This window comes from Amblyomma maculatum, chromosome 1 (genome assembly GCF_055883805.1).
Source record: "Amblyomma maculatum isolate TAMU_Amacu chromosome 1, ASM5588380v1, whole genome shotgun sequence".
NCBI lineage: Eukaryota > Metazoa > Arthropoda > Arachnida > Ixodida > Ixodidae > Amblyomma > Amblyomma maculatum.
In genome coordinates, this window is record NC_139344.1 from 434952318 (window position 1) to 434974180 (window position 21863).

A 21863-nucleotide genomic window follows, 5' to 3' on the forward strand; every position below is an offset into this window, starting at 1 on the left:
CTTCGTCATGGCACACCTCGAGAGCTGCTCAGCGACAGAGGACACGTTTTCTTGAGTGACGTTGTGAAAGCCTTGCTCACCAAATGCAACATTATTCATAGAACCACCTCCGCCTATCATCCCCAGGCTAATGGCCTCACTGAGCGTTTCAATCGTACCCTTGGTGACATGCTCTCTATGTACGTCTTTTCCAACCACTCAAACTAGGACCTTATCCTTCTTTATGTCACGAACGCATACAATACTGCAACGCAGTCTACTACTGCCTTCTCTCTTTTTTATCTCTTCTACGACTGTAACCCCTCTGCTACAATCGACACCATACTCCCGTAACAGCCAGACATATCAGAGTATACTCCTGCGTCTCAAGCAGCCCAGTATGCGAAAGACTGTCGACAAATTGCCCTCGCGTTTACAGCTAACACCCAGTATCGCCATAAATCCAACCATGACAGCCAACACTCGACACCGGACGTCTCGTCTGGCGCTCTTGTGTGGCTGTGGATACCTTCCAATGTTCCTGGACTGTCTTCAAAACGTTTTGCTAAATACCATGGCCCATACCAAGTTCTGGAGCGCACCTCTGCGGTTAATTATGTGGTGCAACCTGTCACTCCGTCCCATTATCTACACCGGCGCGGACGCGAGATTGTTCACGTCCAGCGCCTGAAACCCTATTACGACCCTGCCGTCTTGCTCATGCCGTAAGTCGCCAGGATGTCTCCTAATCGTCCCGCGCGTAATTGTGAAGAGGAAGAAATGCACGAGGGACATTCCAGCCAGTGGCATCGTGATCGCTTCGCGTGACTGTTCGCTGTCGCTGTGTTCGCCGCAGATCGGCCCAGTCCTGCTGATCGAGTCCTGCTGATCTGCCCAATAAACCCCCATCTTACATTAGCTTTTGATTACTGTAAGGGCATGCCCAGTTATTCCGGTAGCGTCAAGCTGATTGAATAGAATAGTATGGTTAAGTGAGTCAAATGCTTTGGAGAGGTCGATGAATAATGCACCAACGATGTTACCCGCATCAATGAAAGATTTAATTTGATCCTTAAGGGCGATCACAGCTAATTCAGTAGAAAATCCCATTCTAAAACCAAATTGGTTAGGTGAGAGAATGATAAATCTTGATAAATAGCTTTTGCATCAGTTGCTTCCGCCCTGCCTGTTTCTCTTCATCCCATTTACACCTCCGATCACTCTGATTCATTCCCTGTCTCGCTCAGTGCAGCAATTCATCTCAGAATCAGCACCGTCCTGACAGCAGACCGCGCGCATTGCTCACTGTATTGAACAAGCACGCAGACTTGTTCGACGTCAATTCCGACGCATTGAGTGAAACCGCTGCGGCAACTCATCGCATCCACACCAACGGATCAGGCATAGTTAGACGCCGGCAATATTGTGTGTCTTCAACCGAGCGCAAGGTTATTAGAAAATGTTGCTGACATGCTTGTACTCATCATCATTCGCCCATCGTCTAGTTCCTCGTCGTCGCTTGTTGTGGTAGCGCAATAAAGACGGTTTGGTTCGTTTTGTGTAGATTGCGCGCTCTAAATAGAATCACTCGCAAGGATGTGTATCCCCTCCCTCGAATTGACGACGCCCTCGATTGTTTACAAGGTGCCCAAATTTTCTTCAGCCTTGACTTAAGATAAGGCTACTGGCAGATACCTATGCATGAAATGATAATGAGACGACCGCATTTATAAAACCAGACGGTTTTATACAAATTTAATGTAATGCCATTTGAACTCTGAACGCTCCTACTACATTCGAGCGCATGATAGACACAGTTCTCCGTAGCGTCAAACTTAAAACAAGTCTCTGGTACTTAGATGTCATCGCCATTTTTTATTCGTCATTTTCTGATCACCTTACTCGTCTCGACAAAGGTTTGACAGAACTTTCCGCGCTGGCCTACAGCTAAACACGAAGAAATCTCGTTTTGCAATGAAATCTATTAAAGTTATTGGCCATCTCGTAGGCAGCGAAGGAACTAAGCCTGACCCTGAAAAACACACTGCTGCGCCCTACTGAAAATATTGTGCGAGGTTCTGCGTGATTATCTGTGCGTGGTTATCGACCCGCACAGCACGAGTTTGTGCGTGCGAGGATGTGCGATTCGAGAATGTGCGATTCGAGGATGTGCGAGCGAGAATGTGCGAGCGAGAATGTGCGAGTGAGAATGTGCGAGCGAGGATGTGTGATGTGTGCACGGTGGGAGAACGTGCAACATGTTCACGGCGCGAAGGCGTGCACACTGTGAAGATTTTTGTACCCGTGTGTGTGTGGCAAAATTTGTGCATAGCTATCAACATTCAGAGTGCATGGATGTGGGCACTCACTTAAGGCCCCAATATAGTCCGACGTAACGCGCGCGCGCACGTCGCCCTCCGCGACGTTACGTCGGCGAAAAACCGAGGTCTATAGTCCAACGTCACGGCGTGATGGACGTAGCGAGCGCGAGCCGACGCGGCCCAACGTCGCTGACGCGCAAACAGAATCTCGCCTATTTCTCGCCGACCGCCTCAGCCGCGTCGGCCATCCATCCCAGCATTCCTCACGCGCAGTGAAGATGGCGGCTTGCATGTAGACAGAGACTGCGCTATAACCACGCGCGCATTTCAGACACTGTTGCGGAAAAGCTGCTAGAAGGAATTCGAGGGCAGCCCTGCGTTAATGATACCAAGCGGATTGACTATACACAGACGTTCAAAGGAAAGAAAAATGCCTGGGATGCAAACTGTCAGTAGTGCGGCTGGGCACAGCTGTGAGTTCTTCGCTGCGGTGTGTGTACCATGCTCGTTCTAATGCATTGCTCTAGAAGGTGTAACGATGGTGTTGTTTCACTTATCTGCAGTACATTCATTGGAAGAATACCAAAAACTGCGGAAGCGGCTTCGCATAGAGTTGTGACCGGTACACGCCGGAATCGAAGGCCGTACTCGATTTGGCCTCACGGAACGTCAGCGGCTCAACAACCAGGGAATTCGCGAAATTTATGGAATTCTACAGGAGCTGCAGCCAGCCGAGAATGTGATCCTCATTACTGTGTAATCTCTAACTCCTCTGTAATCGTACATACACTTAAATTTTGATTAGTTTTCAGTAAAACACGCACGTACACAATCATCGTTCCGTCTGTAGCCGTCGTCGACGCGGGCTCAGGCCGTTGCTGGGCTGGACGTCTCCACGGCTGCCTGTAAATGCTTTGTGCCATTTGAACATTCGCAGTAAACACATCGCGTCATTGCCTTCATCACAATAGTAATTAGTGCCTTGATAGGCTGCAGCCAGGTCCCTGTAGGTGCCCTATCGTCTGCTCGAAAATGCACCCCAAAAATGTACCAGCCCTCGAGGGCGTCTTGTGCGCATGCGCGCCGCGGCATCGGGCACGCCAGCCGCGCCATCCTGTAGAAGCGGCAGTTTTTTGATGCGCCCGTCATGGCCGACGTGCCGTGGCTGACGTCGCAGACTTCGCCAGTTGCGTCGAAAACGTCGGACTATATTAGGGCCTTTAGTGCAAGGAATGAGTGCACTCTGAAGGTGCAAGACATTAGTCTGATCTCAAACGATGAGACATTCGGCATGGAAATGCTACCATGCTATGGTGATACTCTGCATGGTTGCAAGGCTCCTACATCACACCTCATGTTTGTGTTGTGCATAATACTAATATGCCAGCTTTAGGCCTTGTGCAAGGCCTCAATCAGTTTCTGCTACAGTTATGACACAAAATGTTTTGCAGAAATGATGCTCTCCATGAGATGAGTCTCAAGTGCAAAGAATGCAAGCTTCCAAAAGATACATGTGGTCACCTGGATTGGCTTTATTGGCTGATACAGTGTGGTCACAAAACATCTGCTTTCGGTCCACCAGGTTCGATCTTGGATGCAGGTTTCCTTCTTCAGCTGCTCTTGGCCTGTTGGATTCGAGCTTGGATACAGGTTTTCGCTGTGCGACATCTGCAAAAGGCAAAAAAAAAGCAGGACTATATTCCAAAATCCGAAAATTCAGCTGTCTTTACAAAACATTCTGAGAAAGGGGTAATTAGGTGCTCTATTTTTAATTGATAACAATTCAAAAAGTTTCGATTCTGAACTACAGAAATATGACGAACTGACACAAGAATACAGGCGTTCAGCATCAGTCCATCACAAAATCTAACACCTTAGTCGAACAGATATTTCAAGGGTCTTTGAACCATATCCTATCAATCAAAGACATCTGAGCACTGCTTCATGGAAAGCTACAATAACTAGAGTGAACAGAGCAGTCCAGAACTGGAGACTGGACTTTGAGAAATAGAAGTGTGCATTCTAGATATGGCTTAGCACACAGAGCTAGGAATAAAACCAAACCTGAAATGAAAGATTATGCAATTCTACATATATGGTCATAGAAGAAAAACAAAATTGCACACAGAACAGTACGGAAAGTATATCATCATTGCAACTTGTACAAAAACAGTTGATAACACATCTTCAAAAGTGCACGAGTATTACTTGAGCCCAGCAGCGAATTATCAATGGCAATAGCGGGGTACAAGAGCTTAGTGAGATGATGGAATCTTTCAATGGTGATCGAGAATGCCATGTAGAAGTGGCACAACTCTCCCCAAGTTTACTAAAAGCTTGGTTAGGATTCATGACGGCCCCTCAGCCTTCCTTCCAATAAGGTCGAGAAATACCCTAACCACCCGAGGCAGTGGAAACAGTGCATAGGGATCAGGTTAACTGATATTCACAAACATGCCTTGACTAAGACCTTTACTCCAAGCGGTCCTCGAGGCCCTTTTTTTTTTTGAAATGAAGCTCCACTTGAATTGCTCCTCGAGTGCATGAGAAAGCAGAGCATCTATAAGTGGCAATGACACTACTATGGGGACACCTAGACTTCCACTTGCAAACATGGGGCATCGCAGCTTTCACACACTGTGCAGACTTCGTTCTACTGCATACCAAGCCTTTCATGAAAGTGGATACAATAAGGATTCACAGACCCACTCTCTGAAGCATTGGCTCCGAGAACCTCAATCTGACGCGAAAATACTGAAACATCGTTTCAAGTACGACCAAGAAAAGCCTCCTAAGTTTCTGCGGCTGACGTTGAGCATGGATAACTATCGTCAGTTGCAGATTTCAATGCTGTAGTTGATCATCGCATTATGCTACTGTGGTGTAAACGCATTTCAAGTCATCACCAGATACCTTAGCAACATTTCAGAGCACGCCGAGTGCCAAGTTGCAGAAAGCATTTGATGGCTAACAGCAAATGAAACATGTGCAGTGGTTTCTGTGAACCACTGTGGACAGTGGTGCAATCGTGGGGAATGTCATATTGTAAATAGGAAGACAGCGAGGTACCGGAGGTGCAGTTGTGCCATGGAACACCTGTGCTGCACACATCAATGGCTTTCTGATTGCCTCAAATATACTTGTATGTCTAGATGCAGTGCTGAAGGGGGGGGGGTCAATTCTGTCTTTTTAGCTGTGGAGAGATATTTGCAGTTGGTGGAAGGCATGGCTTTTCAAGTGCGCTTAAAATTAAAGCTCCTAGCTTGCTTGGAAACAGAAGCGGCATTTGCTTCTGGAAAGACAAATTTGTTGGCTTGGGTGCATGCGCAATAACATGCTTCTTTGAACCTCACATGTGCTCAACACTCGCCGCTGAGCACTCAGAGGGCAAATATGCAACTAGGTCACTAGAGTTCACAGCAGTTCGAGCAGTTCTCAATGCCTAAATCCTGTTCTACATCAACCATATGTCACTGGCAGTGAATGTTGATAGATGTGAATTGTTTTCAGCCATTTTTCACAGCTGACTTGTTCATGCAGTCTGCAAAACATATTTTACTAGGCTGTGACTGTTTTTTTAACGTCCAAAAGCGACTCAGGCTATGAGAAATGCTGTAGTGGAGGACTGCAGAAATTTCAACCACCTGGAGTTCTTTAACGTGCACTGATGTCGCACCGCACATGGGCGCCTTGCTTTTAGTCTCCATCGAAAAGCGGCCGCCACAGCCTACTAGCCTGTGACTCTTGAGGCGGCTTGTCGATGCTGTTCACAAGGACTTGGCATTAGAAAATGAGCATGTTACACGTAGTGGCATGCACTTTCCGGGCCAAATTTTGGCCTTATGGCCCATTCGGTTGGGGGGACGAGAGCAGAGGTGCCGAGCAGTACAGAGAAGTACAGGAGCACGCCGAGCGAGGGTGTAATTTTCCTCCCACGGGAACGCTCTCTGCGTGTCGAGAGCAGTACGCCACGACCATTGTGACCGCACTTCCCTCCCCAGCATTCTCCGCCTACCCGCAGTAGCAGCAGTTGCAACCCGAGAAGCAAACACTCCATGTAGAACTGCTTTGCATGCCTTTGTTCTCACAGCGCGGCGATCTGCCTCCTTTGGCCCTTTCGATGCCAGCAGTGACTCTCAAACCTGAGCAATGCTTTGCAGCCACCATTTAGAGCGTCACCGACTTGAGAAAAGAAAAAAGATGGTGCGGATACACCGCTTTATGTCATGTGACTTCCTCTACACTCGCTTTAGATGAGGGAGCAGCCGGGAGTGCATTCAGGTGCTCTCAGCAAAGGAAAAGACCTCCTCCTCTACCATTGGAAGCCAGTGATTCTACTCCTGCTCTACCACTGGAGGGCACCCACTTGTCTGAGAGCACTTTCGAAGTGCTCTCGAGGGTGCCTGCTCTCCCGCTCGAATTCGCCATTAGTCTTGCCCCGTATGCCACTTGTGCTGTCTGGAGTGGAGAAATATTTCTGAAGGGTAAGTCGGAAGAAATGCTGAAAAGCATTCAAGAATTTGAACTGAACCTTAAGTAGAGAAAAGACTGTTTTCTGCACTTTATGGAGCTGAGGTAGCGTCGAGTGGAGACATGTTTTTGAATTTGGCCACAAGGGTAAAATTTGAATTAACTATTCCACACGCAAAACACTCATGTCCTAATGTCAAGTCCTCTGAACATTCAGAAGCAAACTCGATATTCACAGGCTGCATGAAAAGGCAGCTGTGAAAAACAGCTGAAAACGCTTAATGTTAGGCAAAATGTCGCTGCTGCTGTGATATTGTTTATGTAGAGCATGACATATGCATTGAGAAATGCTGTGAAATTTAGTGACCAAATTTGTTTATTAAGATTTGATTTGAAGTTACTGCTACACTTGATCTTTAAGCTTGCAGGGCTCAGGGGAGAGGGAAGAAAATATGCGTGCTTCTTCGCTACATATACACCCAAACCAACAAATTCAACTCGCTGATTTCAGTTTCCAAACAAGGCTTGGAGCCACAATGGTCACTGCACTTGAAAAGCCATGCCTTCTGCCTACCGTGAATATGTCTCCACAGAACAAGTGAACCAACCGCTTTGACAGCACCGTGTGTCCATAGAGTACATAGTACCCTGATGTGACAAGCAAGCCATTGATGCCTGTAGCACAGATGTTGACATTGTTCACAAGGCTCAATCGCGCTACTAGTGGCCCCAGCTTCCTTTACACGTACTTCTTCATCATCATCATCAGCCTGATTATATCCACTGCAGGGCGAAGGCCTCTCCCATATTTCTCCACTTAACCCGGTTCTGTGCTAGCTGCGTCCACTTGACCCCTGCGAACTTCTTAATCTCATCCGCCCACCTAACTTTCTGCCGCCCCCTGCTACGCTTTCCTTCCCTTGGAATCCAGTTTGTTACCCTCAGCGACCATCAGTTATCCTCTCTTCGCACTACATGTCCTGCCCATGTCCATTTCTTCTTCTTAATTTCTACTAGAATGTCGGTAACTTGAGTTATTTCTCTGACCCACTCTGCACGCTTTCTATCTCTTAATGTTACCCCTACCATTTTTCGTTCCATAGCCCTCTGGGTTTTCCTCAACTTAAGTAGAACTCTCTTGGTTAGCCTCCACATTTCAGCCCCATAGGTGAGTACAGGCAAGATGCAACTGTTGTATACTTTCCTCTTGAGCGATACCGGTAAGCTGCTAGTCATAATCTGAGAGTGCTTGTCAAATGCGCTCCAACCCAATCTTATTCTTCTTATTATTTCCTTTTCGTGGTCCGGATCTGCGGTTACTACCTGTCCTAAGTAGACATATTCGCCTACTACTTCCAGTATTTCGCTACCTAATGTAAACTGCTGTTCCTTCCCGAGGCTGTTGAACATTACCTTAGTCTTCTGCATACTGATTTTCAACACGTACTTGCTAAGACCAAAAATGGGAAGACTGCAAAAATGGGGGGGGGGAGGCAGCATTTGTGTACAAAAGGGGGAGGCAGCTGCTACTTTCAGGCAGTGTCTGATGCGTCCTAATCTAAACATCCTAAGCATAAAAACATGCAGCAGCAAGCATGCAATGCATGTCTAAAGGTGTGCGTCCGTCGAGATATCTGCAGGCCGCCACCAAATGTTCTCACTACGTCTCTATAGCCAGCGCAAAACTGATCTGCATGCCCACCACCAGTTTTCTCTCAGTACCATCGGAGCGCTGTTTAAATTTTTTTAATGCAAAACCATAACTAGCCCATTTACACGTAATTTCATCCGTGACCGTCGTTGGCTGCGTTGGTTCCGAAAAAAAAAAGAGCAATCACGCCATTGCTGAGCATAGAGCAGCTTAGTAACATAAGGCATGCGGCTGAGCTCAATAAGAAGGATCAGATAACATGACATTTGGGCAAAGCCTTTAACCTCAAGTACACTGAGTGGCTGCCCTTAGCTGAGATCGAAAGCAAAGCCAGCACAGCATCTATATCTACTGTGGCTGCATTAGCTGTGCATCACTGCCTACAAGAAGCGCAGTACACCAACTGTTTTCGCAGCCAGCGACACCTACTCTTGCTCGGCTAAAGTCTGTTTTGATTGATTTCCTGCTTAACCAATGATGCCGATGGTGCTAGTGTGGCCTCTGATGGAGATGCTTGAAATTATAATGCGGCTGCTGATTCCTCGGTGCTGGTTCCGCAAAAGCCATTCTTTGCAGGCAGAAGCCCCTTATCGGAAGATTTAGGGCAGTGATCGTGCAATCAGAAAGTTTGGTCAAACATCTGAAGTCTTCTAAAAAGTCGGAAGGGTTGGCTGCAGGTATGTATGCAACATGCCTTCCCCACAAGTGTGTCCTTGTCTGTGGAAGCCACCAAGCAGAGCAAACTTACTATTAGTCCTCAAATTTGTACCGTAGCTCTGCACTAAGTAGGTTCTGAAACACTGCTCATATACTTAAAATGTGCAGCACCACAGAAGTATGTGATGATCAACTACAGCACTGGAGTTAGTGATAGACCATGATTATGCCTACTTGGTGTCAGAAGCTGGGATGTCAGGAGGAATACCAAAGCCATACCCAGAAAAAATAATGTGCTAGAAGTTCTAAGTTAACCAGGTTTGACCTGGGCTGTCACTCAGCCAATGCTTCAGAGAACAGATCTGTGCATACTCACTGTATCCACTTTAGTAAAAAGCTTGTAAACCCGCAGAACAAAGCCCACAGAGAGAACAAATGATAAGATGTCAAGTGTTTACAAGTTGAGTGCCAGTCTATGAGCCCTCAAGGTCACATAACTGCCAATAAATGAAAAGCAGGCATTCAGGGCTACGTGGAGTTGAAGTCAATGTATTCTTATGAAGTCAAGATTTCCTGTCACTATACTCAATCTCACAAGCTGTCTGCTGCACCTGGCCCATTCGAGATCATATAGATTATAGTAGGTAATTGTGCTCTTAGGTGCCTCTCACCCCTTGAATTGGCCAGGGAGAAAGTAGGAGCACAATGACCTACTTGGACCCTTTGCAAAACTCAATGCGTCACCTATATTATATAGCAAAATCTTGGTGGGAGAATATTTTTGCACATCTTGGGTGCACAGTCACGTGATACATGGGTGATGTAGCCTATATGTCACAACACATATCTCCTAGATTTTTTTTTTTACAGAGGCATGCTGCTTAGTCAAAAGACGCGATGCGCGGGAGTGTAGTGCACACCGATTCTGTGTGTTTGCAATTTTTTGTTTTCGTTCTGTTTCTTCCGATAGTTTGGTGGAACGGCTGGTATGCAATGCGATGCGGGATTCTGGAGTCGTGAGTCTGTTTTTTCACAGCATGTCACCGGGATGGTGCGTTTGCTTTCTGCAGTCTAAAAAAAATGTGCAAGAGTACTTGCCGTGTGCGGGGCTGCATATATATTGAGTACCAGAGTGAGAGTTATTTGCACACACGCATGCCCATACGTGCCCATACACATGCAGTTTTGTAGTGGCGCAAAAAAAAAGTAATTCTGTCAAGACAGAGCATCTTCTAAAGGGCACGTAAACTTTGACGTTTGGATTAAGCAATGGAATTATACAAGATGTTTCACATAAGGTTTGCTTTATGGGGTTTAACGCCCCAAAGCGACTCAGGCTTGTACCACATGGGGGGCTTAACTCAAGGTACAAAACCAGCCCATGTGCGGACACAGAAGCAGTCAAACCTTCGGTGCTACAAAAAAAAAAAAAGCAAGCATGCACACTGCTCTGTGCTTTGCCGAGGCAGCTCCAAGCCATCACTCACTTGAAACCGTGCTGCCTGCGTTGGCCAGCCTGCCCCCCCCCCCCTCGATTCATTCATTTTTTCCGCACTGCTAAATAAAAAAAAAGAAAGCATGCATACTGCTGTGCGTTTAGCTCGCAGGACAGCTAGACTCCCCTCCCATTACCTCCACTCCCCCTTCCCACCCGCCACTCATTTTAAAGGACCAACATCCCAGCACCCTTGCGTCCTTCCCGCACAGACCGGGCAACCCTTTTCTCACTCTCTCCCAGTAGAATGAAAAAAAAAAGCCCATGCAGGACATGCAGGAGTGACATAGCCACGTCACTTTTGTTTCAATGAGGTTTGGGTTGCTTTGACCTGAGCAGCAGTATAGGGAGCGCTCAAGATTTGATTGCTTCTGTGCGCAGCACGTTAGAGCACAGGCCTCGATCGGCCACCCTTGTACCTTAAGTTAAACCCGTTGTGTGAAACGATAGTGCCGGAAAATTGTTGGTTCATAAGCTAAGCCACATCTTTTATGAATTTACAACTTAACTTCAAACACCAACGTTTATGTGCCCTTAGAAGATGCTCTCAGTCTTGACAGTTATTTCTTTTCTGCCACTGCAAAACAGCATGTGTGTGGCGTGCGTGTGTGCAAGTAACTCATGCACTAGCCTTGCATGTTTTCATTACAATGAGGAAAACAAATGCACAATCCCTGCAGCGCACTGTGAAGAAGAACACTCTTGACTCCGTGTCCTTGCATTGCTCGAATACCACCAACGCCACTAAACCACCGGAAGAAAAAGAATGAAAGCTAAGCAAAAGATAGCAAATGCACAGAATCGGCGCTCACTCTAAATTCCCTTGCATCATGCTTTTTGACTGAGCAGCGCTTCTCTCTCAAGGAAAAAAAGAATACAAACTCCACAAGATATGTGTACGTAACACATAGGCTATGTCACTGATGTATCACATGATTGTGCACTGAAGACATGCAAAAATATCCTCCCAATTCCCTTTGGGGCAGAGGGTGCAATGCTGAATATTTCTGTATCAAACCTCATGTTATGCACGAATCTGACGAGAAGCATGCCTTCACTATTGAAAACCAGAAGGGCGGAAGTGGGGGGGGGGGGGTTATGAATTTTGTTACTGAGTGGAGCAGGTAATGGATGGGGTCATTGTCACAAGAAATGTCTCCTGGCAGCCACCTATTTCTGCCCCCAAAACAGGTTTGGTCGCCACAGTGAAGGGGTTTGCGCTGAGCAGAGAAGCATTGCAGAAATATTCTGCCAGAAAAACCCCATACTTCATTCATGGTCTATGATTACATATGGCATAGTATTATCAATAACACTCCCCTGTTTTCTCTTTTCACTTTACATACAAATTATATTCGCACTCAGTTTAGCTACCAAAAAAGTGCAGGGGGGCCTTTTAGAGAGGAAATTTGTCAGAGCTGATTTATAAGAAAGCAGCCATCAACGGGTCTAGTTGAAGACAGGAAGACCAGAAAAATAACCCTCCAGAAAGGTCTTCAAGGAGTTCCAATTTGAGAAAAATTTATTCACAGTAGTTTTGCATAAATGTGTGAAATTTAGGAAAACAAAGACAAACATGCTGAAAAAAAGAAAAATTAAATAGGGACAAGAGAGGTGGCAACTGCGAAAAAGAGAGCCACCTGTAACCGTGGTCTAGACGCATGCCAGGCTGTCACTTTGGGTTTATATTATATAGGCTCATGCTCTCTTCGATTGTTCCCTCTGAAGTGCACTTTTAGTTTTCATGTAGGCCTGCTTTTAGAGAAAAACCATGCAATTTTTTTGAGAATTTTAAGCAGCAAATAATTTCAGGAGTTCCAAAGCTCCTTGAAATAGTTCCTGAAAACCAAGCGTACTCAGTGATATCAAAGACCTGTGTAAACCACACTCCATGATCATCATATTGAAGGGAATGGCTTACCAGCCCAGCCTCTGGGGCCTGTGCCCAATAAAGTATGGATGCATCATGTAGAACTTATGAAATCAGCTGGTAATGACATCTGTTTCAAAACTTCTGGCTTTTCCTATCTTAAAGTAAGCTCGCATTTTCAGTAAGTAGCACTTTAGTGGATAGAATGCAGTAATTTATAATAAAAGACAGCTTCAGCTTGTCCTCAATGTCCTTTTATTACTCTAAAGCTGAACATGAGCTATGAGAGACGTCAAGAAGGAGGGCTCTGGGTTAATTTCCAGAGCCCTCTTCCACAAAAGTTCTTCAAGCTATGCAGTGGCACCAAATGTGGGCAGGCAAATTTGCATTTTGCCTATATCAACAGGCCACAGGCACCATTCCACTCCGCATTCTCAAACTCAACAGCCAAATGTCATAGCCAATAAGCAACGGCAGCAAGCAAAGAAAACACTGAAGAAACCTAAATGTCAAAATAAACATGAGGGGTCACAAATGCAGTAGTGGGTTAGGCAAATAAAAAACTACACATACTGAAAGATGTCTTCAGTACTTACATCAATGTCCTGCTTCTTGCCCACCACAGCACAGCACAATTCCGGCAAAGGGTATAGAGCTTGAAGGAGCCATTGCTTACGAAGCCACATGGAACTTGCTGCAAGGTAAAAAGTACCATGACCCAAGAAATTAGTGAAAACGTAATATGGTGCAACACGTACATGCAGAGGCTTTGTGAGCAAGAAATAAAGGCACAGAGTAGGAACACCACAATACTGTTTTTTTTTTTCTTGAAATGATGCACGACATGCTGGTGCAGGTCACTGCATGAAATTTGCCTCTGCCTGCTAAATAATCTTAAATTATTATTTTTTTAATTCAAAATTTCACTTTGGGATTCAATTAGTTGAAGGGCGATTGCCTACAATGCCAGAGAAGAAACAATGTTGACATCACCCGAGATATACCAACAGTGAAATAAAATAACTCCTTTCACTCCATCTCGTCGCCAGCCTGGCAAAAGAGCAAGTCAGGCATCACAGTGCCCCTAGTTACAAATAAAAAAGTATTTACTTGACCTTAACTGCAAGTGCATTTTAACAGCCTATCCATAATCCACCAGTTCCCACTAGGTTCGAGATCAGACAAGCCCTCCCTTTCTTTATGCTTTACATCGAGCGAGCACCTTAATTGGTACTGCAGGGCCTAATACATGCCTGCAACTACAATACTACTTTTCTAAGAGATGTGGAACTTCAATAAAATTCATTTTATGACCGAAGTAGCAAAGATTGTATTTTATCTTGAAAGAAGCAGCAAGAAAAAACAAGGGTATGAAAGGAGACAATACGGGCACTAGCTTACAACTAATGTTTATTGAAGCACACATGAAATATATAGAGAAGACGAGCAACAACGCAAACCACTCAATCACTGATAAGCAAAAAGCAAGACATGAATCACTAAAATTTAAGAACAGTTCCCTATCTAGATAACCCAACTCACTGCATGGTAACATGATGGATGGCTCACTAACACATTCATTACCTAGTTGTAAAATATGTCTAGCTTCAATGATTTCTCAGCTGATTTGCAATGGATGACAGCCAGAATGTGCACAGCAGAAAGAAACTGAAAGCAACCAGTGCATTCTTACAATGCACAGCCAAGTTGACCTCTACCTATATCAACTCAAATGGAACCGTTCGGAAGTTTTAGTGATTCATGTTTTGCTGTCTGCTTATTGGTGACTGAGCGGTTTGCAGTGTTGCTTGGCATTATATATTTCTTATTTGCATCAATAAACATTAGTTGCGAGTTAGCATCTGCTTGCTTCTTTTCACGTCCTTGTTTTTTCGTGCTGCTACTTTCAAGATGACACCTTACCAACTCACCCAAATTACATCCTTATGATTGTATTTTAGTCAGTGAAATTTTACTTCATGTGACACTAATCAACACACATGACCACGTTTCATGGAACTTAAAGCCAATCAATGAGAGCCTCATCATAAAGCATGAAAGTTGGCTCAGATATGCAGCTCTCCATGCCAACACAGCTTGCACAGACATGATTTTCTGTGGTAAACAAAACACTGGGCTGCTGCAAGGGCGGTACAGAGCAAGCAGAGGGTGCTCTGACACTGAGAAGAAATGTGGCATGGAATCTTGCTGTACATGGAGGCAATGTTTTGGGGCTATGCAGCCGAGTCTAGGTACGAAAGAAAAGGAGAAAAGTTTCTGTCCCCTTGCCGTGAAGAGTGGTTTGCTCACTATTTGGGCTAGGAGTGTACTGGGCTGAAGTGAAGGGAGGAAGTTGGAGAGTTAATGCAAGGTCACTAGGGCTGAAGTAACCCACTCTACATGGCAAGGGGAAAGAGGTATGTTGCCTCTTCCTTTCTGCCTAACTTCAGCTGCATAGCCACAGTTATCCCCGAGTATAGTGATGAGCTACCGTGATCAAGACTTGTAGAACTGAAAACTGAAAGTAACAAAGGGGTATGGCATGATTAAAATATCTATGGTGTCCAGGTGAATAGCACGCTGCACTCCAGGGTTGCTGACTGCGCATTTACTTATTTTATATTAAAAAAAAAACAGTAGTTAGTGAACCATAAATATAATACTTCTGCTATTATCAAGATTCCACAGCTCTGTAAACTGCATGAAGAAAGTGAAACTCAATAGCTTGCACTGACAACTCACCAGGCACCCACTGGTGAAATAAAAGTGGAGCAAAATGTCATCTGCATTCACCACATTCATCATGAAGGTATTGCAGACACTAAGCATAGCTCACCATCATAGCACTTCTGATATCATATCCAAGCCATCTATAAAGCTACCTAGCTTGTTACATGAACATATCAACAGATGACTTTTCAATGGTCATATGACTGACGAAATTCTCATGAAAAAAAAATGTTTATGACTAAATCAGCACTTTTCTCAGAGTTCACTGCATGGGAGTGAGTTCGTCAACGGCTAGTGTTTCAGAAAAAGGGGTCATCAAACTGTAAGTAACCTGAGTTGAGTTGCAAACAACAAAATTTCGGAGAGTGGTGAGGAGCAGACTTTGTGGCATTACGAAGGTCATCTACTAACGCTAACAGTAGGCAACCTTGATTTGATGACAGGGTTCAACATGCCAAAGAAACTTAGACAATGAGGGTCAGCAATAGTAGGTAGATCTGGATAATTTTGACTATCTGCACTTCTTCAATGTGCACTGACACTGTACAGCACATGGGGACTTAGCGTTTTGCTACCACCGAAATGTAACCACCCCGGCTCAGACCGAGCCCGCGTCACCCAGCTCACTAGTCTAATGCCCTAAACACTGAAACAACCACAGTGGGGTGCAGGCAGCCTTGAAGAGGGTTACATTTGCAGGCATGTTTTGTACAAGCCAAGCTTATATAAGCTGGGTATGGCCAAGCTGCGGCTAATGAGTAGCATGAGGCTCCTTGCAAAGTGCAGATACCGACAGCTTAGCACCTGTCAACCACCCACCATTTGCAGTATTTCTGCCTCTACAGCCAGCTTCTCTGTTCTTTCTCCTTTAAGTTCCAAACCACCTATTGTTTAGAATTCTTTTGAACAATGAAACAATATGCCACCCTTATGGACATACATCTAACAGAGCTGCTCACGACTGTAACCATTCTCATTCGAGAATTTCAATATGCTTGCTTTACAAATGGGGCAGTAGAGGCATATTAACAATCGTGGCATGAGTTCTTCACTGTGACCACCAGCTTTGTTAAATGAAAAAAAAAAAAGTCATTATCATTTACTTTGCTCTTTGTAAAATGTTGCCTTTTTAGTCAAGAGTTCTCATTAAAGGTATGGCAGCAGTTGCGTAGGCCCATAGCTAAAGAGCTCTCTGACATATGCCCGCATTGTATTAGCTTGCTCGTATATTGAACTGAGCCTTAGCAAGCTTCGCAGTGATGCAAAGAGATGTTTGCCCATGCTAACATCTTGGCATTTCCATAATGGCGCAGATCAGTGTCTTCACTCTACTTGTGCTATGAGCATTCCTGTCATTAGCACATATTGAAAGTAAAAAGGATGACAGCAGGCAATGCGACATATGCCAGCAGAGACACGTTCACCTGCTTTTCCTCTGCACATACAGTGAATTACAATCCCAGAAGTGAAGTGGTCTGCCTGCTCCGCAAAAGAGCACCTGCATCCAGTACAGATTGTGTCCCCATTGCGTTTGGAACTCATGCCAGCGCAAGTAGGTGGTGCCCATGAACTGACAGAAGAATTGCCTGTTATTCTGTGTGCTAGCCCGTGCTTCGTCTACACGTGCCAGCTGTTTTTAAACCTGTAATAGGTCTGCATTTCTCCCGCTGCTTCTTGGGATGGCATTGACATCAACAGTTTATGCCATTCTTTCGTATAGCCGAGTGCGGGCAAGCAGGGTAAAATTTCTTTGGCACTATTCTCTAATAAAAGGAAGTCGCAGTTCACCATTTTCACTGTTTCAGAGTTCAGGAATGGCTTTAAGATCATGAATAGCACATAAAGATGATTTCCGCACAAAGTCTTCTAGTCACACTCCGAGCTGAGGTCTTTAAAAAAGATTATTGCATAATACTGCTACTCTTAGACTTGCTGTCCTCAAGAGTAAGCACTAGTTCATGACAGCAATTTGCATTCATAGCAGTGGCAAGTAATAATCATCTATTATGGAGCACAGAGGGCACAGTCAGCACAGCAGAGCATGCTACTGGAAATAGAAGGTGCAGCTGAACAAATACTCAAGCAAACTTCTAGCCGGTTCTGTTGATTTCGGAAGAGCAATCCACTGCTCCAGGGACCGATCTTGGCTCAGCAATCGCTCCCCATCTGCATTGGGAAGATGGGACCTGTGTTCCGGATCTGCATTTGGAATACAGTTACTCCAAAAAGAGCAGAAAATAATGCTCTGTAAGTCACTAAACCCTGTGATTGGAATTGACTATTAGTAAAGTCTTGTCATCTATCACCTCGGTCTGCTCATAATTTAAGTAGCATTATAAAAGTCTGCGATTCTGCAGGAACCTCTGATCTCACACCAAGAATTCAGTGCCCATAGCAGGCACAACGCGCATCTAGAGATGCCAGGTAATGTAACTCGAAAGAAATGTTATGCTAACTCTTCTTTACCTACTAAGAGAGCAAACAGTATTTCTGTCATCGAACCTTCTTTTAAACACTATTTCATGGCAATGGCAAAAGGCATTTCGAGTCAACTGGAGGTCTAACCTAGTACAGTGGCGATGAACGAGCCCCTGAGCCTGCCATGTGCCAAGGCGTAAATGCACTTCACTGCAATGTACGAGTAAACAAGTGGAAGGCTGGAAGCTTGAACAATCTGTTTCCAGTAAACAGTGACATTTGGGTGGTTAGGTTGGAATACCGAGCAAGCACTCTGCCCATAGCTTTATCTACTAGATTTCCTCTCAAAGGTATAACCAGCAAACAATGTCTGCAACTTAAGCCAGGAGTACAATCCCAGCATGTTCTGAATGTTCTGAAGACTTCGATCATCACATTTACTTTTTAATCATGCCAGTCACCTCAACATCAAATCAAAGCAATATATGTGGCAGCTTATGGAACCCTCGCACATACAAAACACACCGAGAAATGCAAGCCAGTCAGTCTAAAGGCAGCCTATCATCAGCATATTGTTCATGGCCTTCACAGGGCCACCAAGTTTGCTCCCTGACCACCCTATGAACATGCAGTGTTTGCACCCCAAATCGGGTTACAGAAAATGTGGCGGCTCTTTAAATGAAATAGGAGCAGTGCACCAAGAAAGGCAAAAGTTCGTCCCTAGCTCCCATTATGTCAACTGAAGAATGTGCAGAGTCAGACAAGAAATATGGATTTCTGAAAACATGTATTCTGTATAGAAATATGAGTGATATCTAGGAATCTAGGTAAATAGTGGTACCAGTGCAGTAAGCAGTCTGCCCCTTGTGCATCATGAAGGGTCAATGCTCTCGAACTTCCAAACCTTTTATCATGCCAAAACATGCTCACCCGATCAATTATGAATTGTGAAAGGCTACACACTCTAAAGTGGAAACAGTTCCATGCAAAAAAAGTAAAAAGAAGCCAAATGCAGAATGTGATGTGACTGTTCAAACAATGTCTGGAAGTGCATGTGGCAACCAAGCAATTCATAAATGTGGTAGCCATTCATAATCTAGATCCAGACACAACACTAATTCCATATCAACATCTACCGTTGCTTCTACAAAACATGCATAAATTTAAACAAAAACACCACAACTGAATGATACTTTAAGCAAAGGCTTGCTTTGCTTGGAATTCTGCATGCACTCTTCATTTTGAAACTTGCATGAATTTCATATTCTCACATCTGTGATGAATCAGTGGTATACTGAGTACAGAAAAACTGCACATTTTGATTCACATTTCATATTAGAGAAGATGAAAATGGGGCATCTCAGCACTAAGATTTTTTTTCGCTTCATTTGTAAATAATTAAACAAGAAAATCAATACTATTGGTACTGTTGAATGCATAATTACCTTTACACCTTACTGACATTTCTGGACTGAAGGTCTGAGTTTGGTGTCTGTCATTTATATGCGCTTAGTAGTTTTTGGGGATTACTTCAGTCACGACCAAAGTATGAAAAAGAAAATATCAAGTCCAATACAGGCGAAAAAATTCAAAATAGCTCAAAACTTTTTTTTTTCCCCTTCTGCTACCCAAGGCTCGACAATGGAGTTTAAGTACGGTTGCTGCTGAATCATACTGCCGTCGCATGTTCGCCGGCTCCATATCTCATAATTCGCAATATTTATGGAACATAAGAATAATGATCTAGCCCTGTTGTAACGCAGGTAGGTTTTACCACTTATTCAATCCGTGTAGTTGCAACTGCACAAGCGCCGGATCTTCAACTGCAGCGCAACATAAGGCCCGGGTCGAGGCACTTGGAACTGGCCCATTCTAAATTCTTGCCGAAGGCTGAATTGCAGTAGGCGCCAGCATCGTGCACCCCGCAATGGTCTTACGAGTGATGATTTGTACGGCATATTCTACTCTGAGCGTGCAGCCCCTGGCACTAACTGTCTCTTTTCCTAGACACTGCAAACGCATTCACCCTTCCCTCGTCAAAAGCACACTACCGTATGTTATAATGACATGCGCGTCTTGATGTTTACAAACTAGCGCTGTGTTGGCATGCATCATCAGTTCTGCGCAAAGTTTTTAGGAGAATGTACAGGGAAGATGGAAATTAACTTACCTCCGAGATGTCAAATGTATGCCGAGTGGTGGCCGCCCTCCAATAGTCCCGTCGTCAGCGTAGTGTTTGCAGTGAGAGCGCACAAAGGAAACGCACTACCTGTCGGGCACGCGAGCACACATTTTGCACAGGTATGCACACAACCTTACCAGGCTTCTGCACATCGCACGAGCTATTTTGTTGCGCTCTGTGCCTCGTATATCTCGAAATAAAGAGCCGCCAGCAGCAAGGCCCCCAACAACACACAAGAGAAAAAGGCGCGACGCCACCAACTCATAATGGCTACGGCTAGCACTTCGATCCGCTTCGGCTGCCTCGTCTGGTTTCGACTTGTTTCGGTTTCGGAAGTCGCTGACCTAACGACTTTGCTGCTCGCCGAACAGTGGCAAGCACGATGTCGGGCGTCTACGCGCTAACGCTGCATGTTTGTCGTGTATACGCGCCTGTAGTTTGTACATTCAAAAATTAGCAGTGCTAGCGAAAGACCACCGTGAGTTTCGCTTCTTTTCTCGCGATGCTGGACAAACTGCGTGCTTTGCTTGTCATGGACGTTAGGTTGACCGCGGTCTGTGGTTCGGCGAATCGGAGCTTTGGCCCAAATTCATTGCCAAGTTCCTTGCGAAAACTCCTGTTCATAAACAGTTACAGTGGCAATTGTTTGTTTGTTAATATTGAAAGACTATACGGCGTTTTACAGATCAAGTGATTTGTTTGGAAACAGAAGATGCTGAATTAATTGTGCTCGCTCATAAAAAACAGTGGGCGAGCCCAATTCGGCTCGCCCGCTGTTCCTTTATGGGCGCCACATCTATGGCTGTCAGCTCGAACTGGTCACCTGAGAGCGATAATTTCTTGTGTGATATGTGCCTCACTACTTCAGTGTTTAACTCTTAAATGGTGACGAAATTTTTGAATGCCTGTAGCTTATAGCAAAAGCAAGGACAGTGGGGTGAAAGCCTGAACTCTCAATCAGGAAAGATATGCGATATGCAAAAATAGCTTACCGGTCAAGCTTCAAGTGAAGGCAGTGTGGGGTGTTTGCACGCTCTATACTTCAATTAAGAAACTGACCATACAAATATTTCAACTTATCTCTGTGGCCTACAGCATACAGTAAAGAAGCTAAAGCAATCAAGCTGCTCTTTCCATGCAGCATAATGATTATGCACTGCTGGTGGAAACTGCACAACATATATTCGTGGAGTTGCACATGCAGCTTTCCTCAATGCCTCTCGCGTGACGCAGCCTACAGTTACACTGAAAAATATGCCAAATAAAATACATTTCCTTGCAATATGATGATTCAGCATATATGTGTATAGTGTGCATAGCTTCAAGATGCAACACATACTGTTGGTATCGCCTCTCATAAAGTACTAGGATTTGTGTATCTCTTCATTAGTCTAAGATCACCGATTCAATCCTTTCTTTTTTTTCTTTTTATTTGACATTGAGACGGACAACATTTGCAAGTGTCATTACGCAGCAGAAAGCTTCAATTCAGAGTAGTGCAGTTCAGCAAATTTTTGCTATAGTCTCAGGAAACTTAAAAATGGTGTATATAGGTGTAGATGTGCAAGTCAAAACTCAAAAGGCTGTAGGAGCTGTTTTGCTCAGCCTATCCTTGTGCTGAAAAAGAGAGTCAGGCTGGTTGGTTATAATGAGTCGATTAAGTGAACAGTGCTCTAAGATAGTAAGGGAGATAAAGAAGCAGAATTGTTGTCATCTTCTCTCCCATCCCATCTGTTAGTGCTGTTCAGTCGTTTGAGAATTGTCTTTCTGTGGTCTTTAAAAGTGAATATGAGCTCGTGAAGTTTAGTACTGGAGTTGGCTTTCACATTTCTGCTATCACATTTACTTTTCCTTCTACAGATGAAACTACAAGCCAGTTCTTCATACAAACTTGTGATGCCTAATGGTGGTAATAGTGTGCAGTTATAGTGAGTTGTCTCCATTCATATGCAAAACACAATGTAAGGGAGATTTTGATCGCCAGTTTGACCGTCATCTGCTTGGCAGGCAACACATCAATGTTGTGCACACAGCCTTTGTCGTGCATCTATGGCTGCGTCCAACTTTCAGAAACGAACGGTTGAAAGAGA

At 44.7% G+C, this 21863-nt stretch overlaps 1 long non-coding RNA gene and 1 pseudogene across 2 annotated transcripts; both read right to left on the bottom strand.

Annotated features, from left to right (window-relative positions):
- Positions 1 to 21863, bottom strand: part of LOC146209441 (lipase member M-like) — an 83520-nt pseudogene that overhangs the window by 14226 nt on the left and 47431 nt on the right.
- Positions 3520 to 19895, bottom strand: LOC146209442 (uncharacterized). 2 transcript variants are annotated; one of them, XR_014706514.1, is made up of 4 exons: positions 19762 to 19895; positions 17252 to 17372; positions 13040 to 13137; positions 3520 to 3968 (listed from the first exon to the last, which is right to left on the bottom strand). It is a non-coding gene; the product is annotated as an uncharacterized LOC146209442 (long non-coding RNA). The 2 variants fall into 2 exon arrangements; XR_014706515.1 differs by having other exon boundaries at positions 17252 to 17392; positions 19762 to 19894.